The following is a 12,454-nucleotide window of genomic DNA, read 5'->3' as shown; positions in this document are numbered from 1 at the left end:
GCTGACTACCTGGCACTCACTTTGGGAGTGAATTCTCTGTGTGAGCGTAAATGCAAATCAAACGCTGCAAGTGAGTAGTGCAGCTTTTGCACAGTGGCTAACAATTGATCAACCTGCATAAACATCTGCATTTGTGTGCAGATCGGAATCAGGCCCACAGTACAGAATTGCATTTGTGTACTAGCAAAGCAAAATCAGAAATCAAAGATTACACAGCTGAAACTTTCCATCTCTGTGAATTTACCTATTCTGCTGCAAAACATTATATATATATGACATTTTGCTGCAATGTTTTTACTCTCTAATACACATCTATACCATCTATTAATGTAACACACTTTTAATGTTTCAGTATGTGTGTCTTACCTACAAAATAATAATATTTTACTTGCTTAATCTCATAGCATCTTCACTACACAGCCACATAAGAAAATCCCTATTCATTAAATCTAAACAAATTCTACAAATCCCACTGCTTGGAAAAATGGAAATGTGTTCTTTATTGCCACTGCATTATAGGCTGTTAACTAGAGATGTGCGGTTTGGTTTTCCTAAAATACGAACACACCTGAACATAAGGGTTCCGAGTCTAATTGAGTCCCAGTTCAGAATCACTTTGGGGTTCTGAGTCAAACCGATTCCCGGTTCAGTTCTGTATTCAATTTCGAACTCGGATTTAAAATCTGAACTCGGGTTTTGGATCGCATGAAAACAGGTCCAAATTACATGATTTTAGCTGTTTTAGTGATTTGTATTGATTTTTATTGATTTTTAAGGAACCCAAAATCGAATCTGAACCAAAATACTTGTGGGTGGTTTTGCCAAAACCAAAACACGATGATGAATAGAATCAAAACCAAAACCAAACACGGGAGTCCGCGCACATCTCTTCTATTAACTATTTAAGGTACTCTAGCACTTTACCCCTGTCACCAGTTATTTCAGATGCAATGCCATGCAATTGTCAGTGAACAAAAGTTATTTACAGTATGTGACAATAGTTGAATCTGTATGGCTACTTTGTGATTTCAGGTACACATAACGACACATCAAGTACACTCACCTACACATCTAGAAAAGTATGTTCCTTATATCTTTCCCCTCTTTATTTTCATATGTACTGTATGTGTCGCTCATTTATAATGCATAGAGGCCAAGTTGTCCCACAAATTAAATTTTTCAAACCCAGAGGGAAAATGTGCCCATATATCACATCTGCACTGCTTTATTATATGCTTGTGATTATTTTCTTATTTCAGGTTTTACACCTCTAGGTATTTTTATATTTACTGTAAATTATTATGTATTATACTTTCTGCAGCTATTTTAGTGTAGAGTTGCCAGTGCCTGGGAGGCTTGTCTCTTGTTCTTATTCATAGCATACAGTATGTAAAGCAAATATAAAGTAATTTACCTTTTTCTTGCTTCCATATCACTATGAGAAAAAGCTTGCTGCTCTTTGCTAATATAAATATATATTCTGTGCATATTGAACTAGGCAAGTTGTTTCTGTGTGTCAAAATGTGTGGCTCTGTGAGGCAATACAAGCCTTCTGTGACAGCAACTGATATCAGTTTACATTGATTCCTATGGGAAATCCATAACTTGCAAACATGGAGCATAGGCCGTGGCATTCTTAGGGGAATTGAACAAAATTACTATGTACTAAATTGCTAAATAAACAGTAATTTCTAGGATAGGATTTTGTATAATAACCTCCTACAGGGAAATGAATCCACTTTATGCACCCCAGTAGAAAATTGAAAAGCATTGTGTTGGCATAATTGATAACATGCATTAGAGCACTGTTCTATTTACTGTTTTTAAGACGGATGCTTGGTATATATTATATAGTAATTTGTAGGGTGCTTGGTAGTTTACAAAATAAAATGGAAGTTTCATTTTTAATACATGCCAAGTGAGAATATCACAAGTGCAAGCAATGTTGCAATAAAAAGTATAGAACTGCTAAAACAGATATATAGATGTACTGTATGGGCTTACCATACTATACGTTTACACCAGGACACTCATGAATTACACAGGTTCTAAGGCTGGTTCTTACTTAGAGCCTGCATTTCACCTGGTTTTAAGCAGCCATAGAGCCTGTGTAATTCATGAGTGTCCCGGTTTAAAAGGATAGTATGGTAAGCCTATATATGTACATTGATGTACAGCTTTGTATAATACAGAGGTTCCCAAGCTGAATCCACAAAGCACCCTAACAGTCCAGATTTAAAGGCTATCCATGCTTGTGTATACAGTATATGGTAAAATCAATGATATTTTTCTAGAAAAATTGTTTCAGGAACTCTTGGGAGGGGCAAAGGTGGGCGGAGCTGTGAATAATGTGGTTGGAGCTACAGCAGGGGTGGGGCATGAATTGGAGTGTAAAGCTGAATAATATGCATGAAATAACTGGGACAAAATATGTCCCCCATGCTCTCTATGGCTTCCCTGCATCTGGCTGCCATGTTAATGGGGTGATTTTTATCAAATGAAGGAGAAAGCATCTGAGTAACAAGCATGCACACTTGTTTTATGTGGAGTGGACAGCTTGATTAATGCACAAAATGCCTGCAATATCAACCCCTCCCTCCCTTCCTCCCAGGTATGATGTCCCATTGGGACAGCGTCCAAAAGAAGTGCCTGATATATGTGTGCTATGTAAGTAATGCTATCCACAGTATTGGGAAGGTAATAGCCCCCAGCAGAGCGGCAGTGGAGTACACTATACAATATATTGAGAAAGGTTACATTTTGTGGTTGAGTGATCCTTTAACTCCTCTGCTCCAATAAGACTACGATATGAGCAGCATAGATAGGGAGACCTGCCTCACATTCTGGAAGGTGATAATGATGGTGAGGATAACAAAATAGGGACTCAGAATACTTGGCAGGGGCAGAACTATGGGAGACAATGGAGGCGCCTGCAGCCAGGCTCCAGCTCTGAAGGGGCACCTCCTCCATTGTCCAAAACATATTCACCCCACTTAGGGCTGTAACTATGTACCTGGAGTGTACTATCCCGGCTGCCCAATACATGGCACCCCTTCCCGGCACCTGAGAAGCCACCATACAGTAGTGAGGAGCTCCATGTCAGACCATCAGCTGCTGCCTTTGTCTATCTATACCTGTCTGTATGCAAATTGCTTCATTACAGTGTCAGCTGCTGTGACGGGGGGGTACTAAATTATAACTTGCCTCCGGGTGTCTGGGATGAACTTATGCCACTGATACTTGGAACTGTGTATATAGATCCTGGATCAGCCCTGGCCAGGTAATTACACACAGGAAGATGGAGACATACAGAGTAAGTTCATCTGGCATGTCATATCACCATGCCAGGGCAGCCAGGAGGGGACCCTTGCTGTTCACCCGTCTGCATCATTAGAGAGGAGGCATGGGTAACCAGGTGCTCTCCAGATGCCGGGGCACTAAAGGACCCAGCACGCTCTGATTGCCAATGCTGGCACCTCCACAGCAGCTGGGGACACTGCCTGACCCTGGGCTGTGGAGACAGGGGCAGTACCTGGTATTACTCACACTACTAGGGAGATGATCTTGACACCATCTCCCTCCTCCTTACACGGCCACTGCGCTGTCTGTCTCAGCGGGCCCTTTTCTTATGGTGATAGATCATTCATGGGCTGCTCTACTTGCTATGACAGGCGCTGACGGGCAGAAAGACAGAGGGGTATATTTACTAAAGTGAGAGTGCTTAGAAGAGGAGATGTTGCCCATAGCAACTAATACAATTCTAGCTATTATCTACTAGAAGGTGCTAGTTAATTGTTAAGTAGAATCTGATTGGTTGCTATGGGCAACATCTCCAATTTTAAAAGCTCTCACTTTTGTAAATATACCCCAGAGAGTTGCCTGGTGCACCTTCATTCTAGTGCAAAGTAGTAAGCCTGATTTTCAAAACCTAATGAATGTCAGTTAAGCTGAGAGACAAGTATATACCTAGTCTGCTTTCCAGAGCGTACCCAGTAAATGCCGTGAGAAGTTTGAGAGAGTCTGAATGCATAAATATATGATGTTAATGACTGGCATAAACTGGGGCAGTGAAGCCTAACTTGGGATTCCAATTCATATGTTCCAAACTTGCCCTCAATATGCCCTAGGGAGAATAAGAGACATAAACACTACTGTACACTGCCATTAGTCCTAGGCTACACCCTTTGCCTACCAGTCAAATAGGAAATGGGATTCCACCCTGCACCAAACCCACATTACAGTTTGTTCATGGAGATCTCAAAAAGGGCAAAAACCTTGTTTCAGACAAGTTTAATGGGTTGTATCATTATTTTATACACACATTTCATAGAACCCCATTAAATAAAGTGAGCCATACTTGACTTCCCCGAAGGCCAGGACAAGGACACAGAGATTTTTAATTGTGTCTCTACTAAGCATATACTGTAGGTTATGCAATGGAGAATAGCTTTCTGTGGATCAATCACAATTACCAGGACCATAACTAGGGGTGTGTGGCTGGTGCGACTGCACAGAGCACAGGGCTTTGTGGGCGGCACCGTCACATCCCCACGGCCCCTACTTCTGGCTGGAAGGAGTCTGGAACAGCACCCTGCCACCAGCACTGCTGTGGTAGTGCTGTCTGTAGCAGCCATTGGAAACTACAGGCAGGCACCCTGCCATAATTACAGCTGCCCGGAGCATCAGGTACTACTGCAGCTTCAAGTGCCTGAGGTCCCATCACTTTATGCGCAACATCATGACGTCACATGGAAAAGGGATGCGGCTGGGACAGGGCGCTCAGAGCCGTAATTATGGCTCTGACAATTACCACAACTGACACAATTTTAGTAATACTCTGCAATTGTACAGTGGGGTAGGGAAAAAACTTTATATTAATATGAATTAATTTGTACTTTTACATATATTTTCATTTATTTGTTGCTCTTTACTAACCACCTTATTCCAGTGACTATAATAAAGAAGAGAGTTGTGAATAGAAAGACATGAGCATGGGGGATGCATAGTTACAAATTACATTACGAAGTGCTAATTCACTGACAATTACAATAAGTATCAAATTAAATCTATCAGTCCTGTCACATATTCATCCAACACAAAGCTTAGGAGATGTTTCTATAACAAATGTGACCTTGCAAACATTCTGTACAAGGTAATAATAGACCAATTATAAAGTTAAACTAATTTTAACATTTTTGTTACATTTAACAATTTATCAATGTGAGAGAAATTGCACAACTGAATCTAAAACTAAAACTTCTACTAGACAAGCCATAAAGTATGCCGACTTTGTCAGAATATCTTGAAGATGATAGGAGAAAATGCTGATCACAAGGGCACAATGTAGAAATTTGTATAATCAAGGTCTGCCCACCATTGGGTGATTATATAAAATGCATCATCCTGCAGTAGTGGAGGCCTGCAGTGATACAAAATGCACATTATCCAAGTCCAATTTAACTGAATGTACTGATAAGCTGTCTGGAGCAGTGTTACTTTCTACCTTATTACACATATTAGCAAGTTATCACACATCGATGTGAGGAACAAGACACAGCAATGAGCAAGCTGTGATGTTGCAAAACATGTCACCTCAATCCATCTTCTCCAACTTTATACACTTTTCAGCACATATTCAAATCTCCATGAAGTTTAGCTGCACTCAAATATGGTACCACAACATTTTCATTTTTCCTGCACCACTCTATGGGGTGCCAGGGAAAATTGCTGAAGTTGCCTTTCATGAATTGCCACCATTCTGACAATTCCAGGATCATTTTATGGTTTTCCATCTGTAACTCTCAGAGGGCAGGTCTACAGTGTCAGCAAGCAAACACCAATTATGATAAACTTTCTGCATAAGTGCTTTTCAGGATCTGGAAATAAAGAATAGGACACGTACCATAGAAAACAATTGCTTATGAGGATATCCGTGTATATTTTTCAAAAAGCACCAACATCGGTCACTATGTATGTCTTAAAAAGTAGCAGTTTGATAAATAACCAGACTGCGGAATACACTTGGCACACATTTGGGGATCTTTAGCATTGACTTGTGTTCTCTGCAAAATGAAATGTAAACTTTTTCAATTGTCCTTAAACAATATCTGCTAATATGTGTATTACGCTCCAAAGTAACACTGCTCAGACAGATAATCATTACATTCAGCTAAATTGGGCTCAATTAATGTGTCAGTTACAGTATGTGATTAAGTACCTGTATCATGTAACAAAGTGTCTGGAACAGAAGAACAAAGCACTAAGAGTACAGATATCTCCTGCTGCAAAGGAGTTAAAGGTGATTCTCACTCATTGATTTCCATTTTGCTCATGAATATTCTGCTGTATTTGCAAGCTTCTCTCATCAATATTATAGATAGCTGATGGACAAAGCAAATTATTCATGGCGGATACAATGCATACCTGTCTCTATCCAAATGTATCACTTTATTTTCACTTTCTCTGAATTGCATTGGAATGGAACAGATTTTTTTTCTGTATGTGTGTATGGAACAGCATTGTTTTCGTTGAATAAGGAAATGGAACCTAATGAATGAAGTTTATAAGGTAATTAGAACCGAATGATGTGTCCCTTAGTGTTTCAGGGGCATTAAAACATTAGCACTACTAAGTTGACACTGGGAATAAAAAGAACTTTGCATTCAAATCAACTGTCCAATTTTTCACAAGATAGTCCCAATTATAGTAGCACAAAGGCTCGTAGTAGGTGGTTAGAATCACGACCACCTAGTGGTATTGTTGGTATGATCTGAATTGTGGCATAGCCATATATGGCATTTTGGAATTTATTCTATACATTGCATTTATATTGTACAGTATACTGGCCATTTGGGTATTTTTTGGCATGGTAGAAAGAGGTGTTCCAGCTGTGGTCATCCACTGAGACTACCTCTCATTTTTTTTAAATGCCAGAAAAGTTTTGTTTACAAAGTATATAAACTATGATGCCTACTTTTTATTAAGACACCATTGTGGTGATAGCCTAATTTTTATTCATGTGATATGTACTGAGTGTACAAAAAAAATTAGACTTATCTGTTTAATTTTATAGAAACCTGTTGCAGATATATACATGCATGACTAAACTTGTACATAGGAGCTTTAGTTTCACTAATTAGATTAAAAAAAATACATAGATTGCATAAATGTAAAAATTAAAAAAATAAATAAATATTGCATTCAAATAATATTCAAACTAAAGCATTTTTCTTAGCGATTTTGATCTGTTATTGTTACCCTACTTTTACATAGGCTTCTCCATGCAAAATCATCATACCACAGGCAAAGTTATCTCTGGCAACAGGACTCTTCGCCTCATTGATAAATATGTGAAAGAGGTGACCACTATTTTCCATTCTCTAAACAAAAGAGTTACATTTGCTAGACGTCACTATTTCTGATTTCCCCCTAGTCATTTCTGGGTCAGCCCATGTGGTAATCAGTACACAGTTTAACTTCCAAGGTCAAGTCTTTAGTCTTGTGAAAGCTCAGAAATGCTGTCCTTGAGAGTGAATAATATTACTAAGAAGCAGTGTCATTACAAAAGTGAGGAATTAAAGAGCATTAAAGATGGAAAGATTACCACCACTGTGTTGGCTTGTACAAGGGTACTATTGGAAAAAATAACTTTTTTTCTTGCAAACATATTAGAACATTTGAGCCACCTGGCAATTGTTAGATATCCATAACCTATCTTTTGAGGACTATGGAGAGGGTGCTCTGAAGTATAGACATATGGCGCGTTAAAGTATTTAAAGGGAAATTATTCTACATTTTCCAAATCAAAATTTACTGTACATTTAAGAGAATCTTGCAAGTCCTTCCTCATCCATTACTTATGGAAATTGCTTCATATGATCCAAAGGTCCATTCCCTTGCTACTATCTCAAGCCTGGTTGTCCAACCACACTTCTGTATTTTTAGTTCCCATTTTAATAAAGAAAGCAATCAACCATATTGTCTCAGTGATTATAAAAGTAGCTGTTTATTATGTTCATCAATAAAGTTTAATATATAAACTGTTGTACACATTCTTTTCTTGATCACTATGCTACACAAACTAATATCTTCAATTAAAAGAGTGGTATATGTGGCTCATATTACCACCATAGTAGAATTGTAAGTGGTAACCTAGTTGCATAGATGTTTTTATGGTTATTCTGTGTATTTATGTATACCATGTTGATTATATCTTAAGCCATACTGCATTAAACACTATCCCTAATAAGTTATCACATCAAATATTTTAATAATGTATATAGTAGATATATTTTTATGTTTTTTTCAATTAATAGTTTTTATGCCTCTGTTCAAGCCTTGAGCAAGTTCAGGGGTTGAGACTACTACAGTACTTCTATGGCTGCTCATGTTTTTGGCTTATTCCTTACTTGAGCCACAATAATATCATCCCCATCTCCAGTGATGTCAAGCTACCTATCTTATTGTAAGGGTTTTGGGAGGTGATGAAAAGAGAAATTAAAAATCGGCAACTGGACTGATGGATGAGCTCTATAAGCAACATTGGGATTACACTAGATAAATTCCTATAAGAATATTTTTTCTATACATCTATGGGTGATAAGTGAGGCATTTAAATAGGAAGTGTGATCAATGAGCCCCACTGGCTAATGGCATAAATGTGGATACAGTCAACATAACTTACATAATATAAACATGGTTTAATGAAATCAAATAAAATTAAGTATCAAAGCAATTTCACAGTGATACCCATTTCTGTTTAGGAATTTGGAGTATCTATCTATTTATCATCTAACTATCTATCTAATCTATGTCATTATTTATTTCTTAATGGCATTCCATATTTGCATCTACACTGTCAAGCAGTTTGTTGTATTTCTATTTTACTTATTCATGGGAGTTTATATTCCAGAAATACCTGCTTATATAGTTTTATCTGTAGTGTATAAAAAGAAATCTACATTTTAATATTTAATGGTTTTGTTTACCATTCGTTTTATTCTATATATTATCTAGCAGAATATAATAATAATGATTTTCTTTAATTTTTAAAGGACGCGGCCTGCTTCTTATTTTGCCTACACACTGATGATTAGCATTCCTTAGAACATTAATCTCTATTTTGCATTCTACGATTTTATTTATTAAAATAAGTATAATTTGAACTGAAAAGGCTCAACTGCTGTTTTAACATTGCTACTAAAGGCTAATGGCTGCTTAGAAGCGATTTCCAAAGGCAATTCTTTTGTACTGAATAGTAAGAGATAATAAGCTACCATTTGTCAAAAAAAGGGAAAAAAGAAAAAAAGAAACGGTTAGATAAAGACGATACCTTTGTTGGTTAACTGAGTTTTACTGTGAAGCACCACATCTTTTACAAAGAGGTTCTTCTGATATGTAAGCATTCACAGCTGACATTGGAAAGTGATTAAAACTGGAAATCCCTTGGTAAATGTTGTATTTTTAGGCATTTTTTAGAAGTAATTCTGGCTAAAAAAAACTTCACTTTAGCACATATAATTATGGCTATTTGCTTTAATATCTGAAGTTGATAGCACAATATATTCAGACTAAAATCTTCCATCATAGTCAATAGTGTTGATAACCACAACTCTTTGGCATTCAGAATATACTACTTGCAATTGTTGTTGGTAAAAACTGTACTGTATGTAATGGAAGTTATTTTTGAAATGCTTGTATTGTATGGTTGTATTAAATGAAAACCAGTTATCTTCAATATAAAGGTATTGGAGCCATTATCAAGGAGCAAAGAAATAATTTGCCAGGCCAGATCAGTGCTCTGTTGAAACTAAAGATTATTTTAAATCTCAACCTAGGTTAATTGATGACTACAGCTTGGTCTAATGTTAAATTTATGGTGCATCACTGGCATAAACTTATCTCAAACCTTCCCTAATTTTACTATCTACCATTTCTTTACTCAAAGCTATAGATACTGCACAATAAATATATTTCTAATCTCTCATATCTGCTCAGGGTTCTAAATCCAACTCCTATTTAGTAAATTTAAATCACTCTTCAACCCTCCAACCCCAAGCCATCTGGCAGCCATCATTGCCCATTGTCTTGCTTCCAATTTAAAAGACATGGCTTGCAAGATAAGACATAAAGTGTAGCATTACCACTAGGCTGTTTTGGCGGGCGCGGCATCCTGCCCACCTTCTGGAGGGCAAAAAGCACCCTGCCCACCTTCAGGAGGGCAAAAAATGCCCTGCCCTCACACTGCGGCTGCCGTCTTCACCCACTGGTTGCAGTGTCCCGTGGTTGGGGAAATACCTGCGCCCGGCATCTATTCTCCCTGTCAGCAGTGCTTGGGGGCTGCCCAGCGTGTCCGTAAGTTCCGGGCAGGCCCCCAAGATTGACAAAAAGGGTGCCTTCGTTAGCTCAAGCACCCTGCCTGCTGCTGGAGCTAGAGTGAACACTAAAATGTTATTCTCTTCTTCCAGCAATAACATGGCCAATATCTTTCCTGCACCTGTGGAACCTTATCTTTGTTTGATAATACAAATGAAGATGAATCAAATACTTTTCTCATTCCAACGGCGGTATTCAATTGTTATAGCGCGCCCGATCTCCCGTCTAAAGTGATGGGACATCACGGGTGCTATTCAATTGTTGCTGTTTTTCGCAATGATTGTGCCCAAAGTGGTCGGGTTTAACTGCATAAAATGGCTACCCCTGACTAAAGTTCTGGACACGATTGTGAAAAGTGCTGTTTGGGCGCCCAAACAGGTCACTTTTCACCCATTTCAGCTCACACCCCCCTTGAGCTGCGAGCTGAAATGGTGCGCTGGAAGCTGATCATGCCTGGCAGGAGCAACAATTAAATGCTCCTGTCGGGCGTGTAAAAGGGCATAACATTTGAATACCGTTATACTTTCTCAAATTGAACCTAAACCAATTTGACATTGGCATGGCACATTTGCATAAATAAAATATTCTCAGCACTTGCTCCACACACAGAAATTCAGGATCACACCTGCAGCAGTAAAAAGATACATTGCCAACCTCACAAAAGCATTAATAAAAAAATTGATCTGCACCGGTGTAGTAATAATTACACTTGCATCCACATAAAATAATTTTTTTAAAACACATTTATTAATGAGCACATATAAAAATATATAGATATTAACAGCTTATTAGATATCACTTACTAAAGATATAAGCCATATACAACATCAGAACAACAATTGTAACAATCCAAAATAGATTATACACTCATCAAATCAAGTAGCAAATACTAATAGGTTTGAATAGATTGTTACTAAATTGTTTCACTAAAATGCGGCTGTGTAATCATTGCCCATGCTCCTGAGGTTAGATGCTATATTTGATGTGTACAACAGTAGAAGTCCCAATATTAGATTACGTTCTTTTGGGATTTGATGTCTTCAAACAGTTCCTGGTAACTTACCAGGGGTGATTAGTAGCTGCCTGTCTCTGGCAGGAGCCGCGCTTGTAAGTGCCGATGACAGTGTAGCTCAGCTTTAAATTCCTCTGCAGTGTACAGATTTGCCAACTGTGCTGTCACTGTGAAACAAAAGGAAGTTGAATACTTACCTGCTCTCTGCCCGGCACCCAGTGCTAGCTCCACCCCCTGTTACCCAGAGTCCTTTGCAGCAGGTCTGACATAACCTGCTGCTCTCAGATGCTGGCACATGCATAGTGGGAAGCAGACATATCAGACTCACAATATGTCAGTTTTTGCACTGCTTCCAGGCATCGTGGAGGGACCATTTACCCAGAGGAGGACGCCGGACAGCTGTCTACATGAAAGGCTACAAAACATCACTATATATAGCATCCTTACTTCATTATGTTACCACATTATTTTCATTTTGCATGTTTGCCAGCATGAAAAAAGTTATTGGTATAATTTTTATATAGGCCTTAAGTACTTACAGTATATCTAAATTATTTTACACAGCTGACATATGAGGCAAGTGGAGGCCATTAATGGTTTTGTGGCTGTACGGCGATGGGGAAGTGGATGAAGATGCAAAAGTGTCTTAAGCTGGGTACACACTGACAGATACATTGGCCGATCAATTGATCTGCCAATGTATCTGCTGCCCGTCGGGCAGTGTGCACCCGCGATATGTCAGTGAACGTCTGCAGACCGCCTGTACACACACAGCAGCAGCCGCGGGGAAGTGGTGGGACACGCCCCCTGGTCACCGGGACCTGTGGGCAGGCACAGATGATGGTTGTTCAGTGTGTACGAACAACCATCATCTGCAGATATATCTGTATAGTGTGTACCCACCTTTAGGAAAACTAAAACTTTATCTTTGGGGTATGAGTTACCTGTCTTTCTGCAAAAGGTTAAGGGAGCAATGATACAGTATGTGACTAATGACATACTGTATAAAGCTTTTTAAGAGAGTCTATTCATGTATTTTGGAATGCTAGGTGTACATATATCTATGGT

At 38.6% G+C, this 12,454-nt stretch overlaps 1 protein-coding gene across 1 annotated transcript in view; it reads left to right on the top strand.

Annotated features, from left to right (window-relative positions):
* Window positions 1-12,454, top strand: part of TAFA3 (TAFA chemokine like family member 3) — a 436,707-nt gene that overhangs the window by 31,938 nt on the left and 392,315 nt on the right. The gene's annotated exons all lie outside the window — the stretch shown is intronic.

The sequence above is a fragment of the Taudactylus pleione genome, unplaced genomic scaffold (genome assembly GCF_031769625.1).
Source record: "Taudactylus pleione unplaced genomic scaffold, aTauple2 ptg000615l, whole genome shotgun sequence".
In the NCBI taxonomy this organism is placed as follows: Eukaryota; Metazoa; Chordata; class Amphibia; order Anura; family Myobatrachidae; genus Taudactylus; species Taudactylus pleione.
This window is presented reverse-complemented; position numbering and strand designations above follow the sequence as displayed.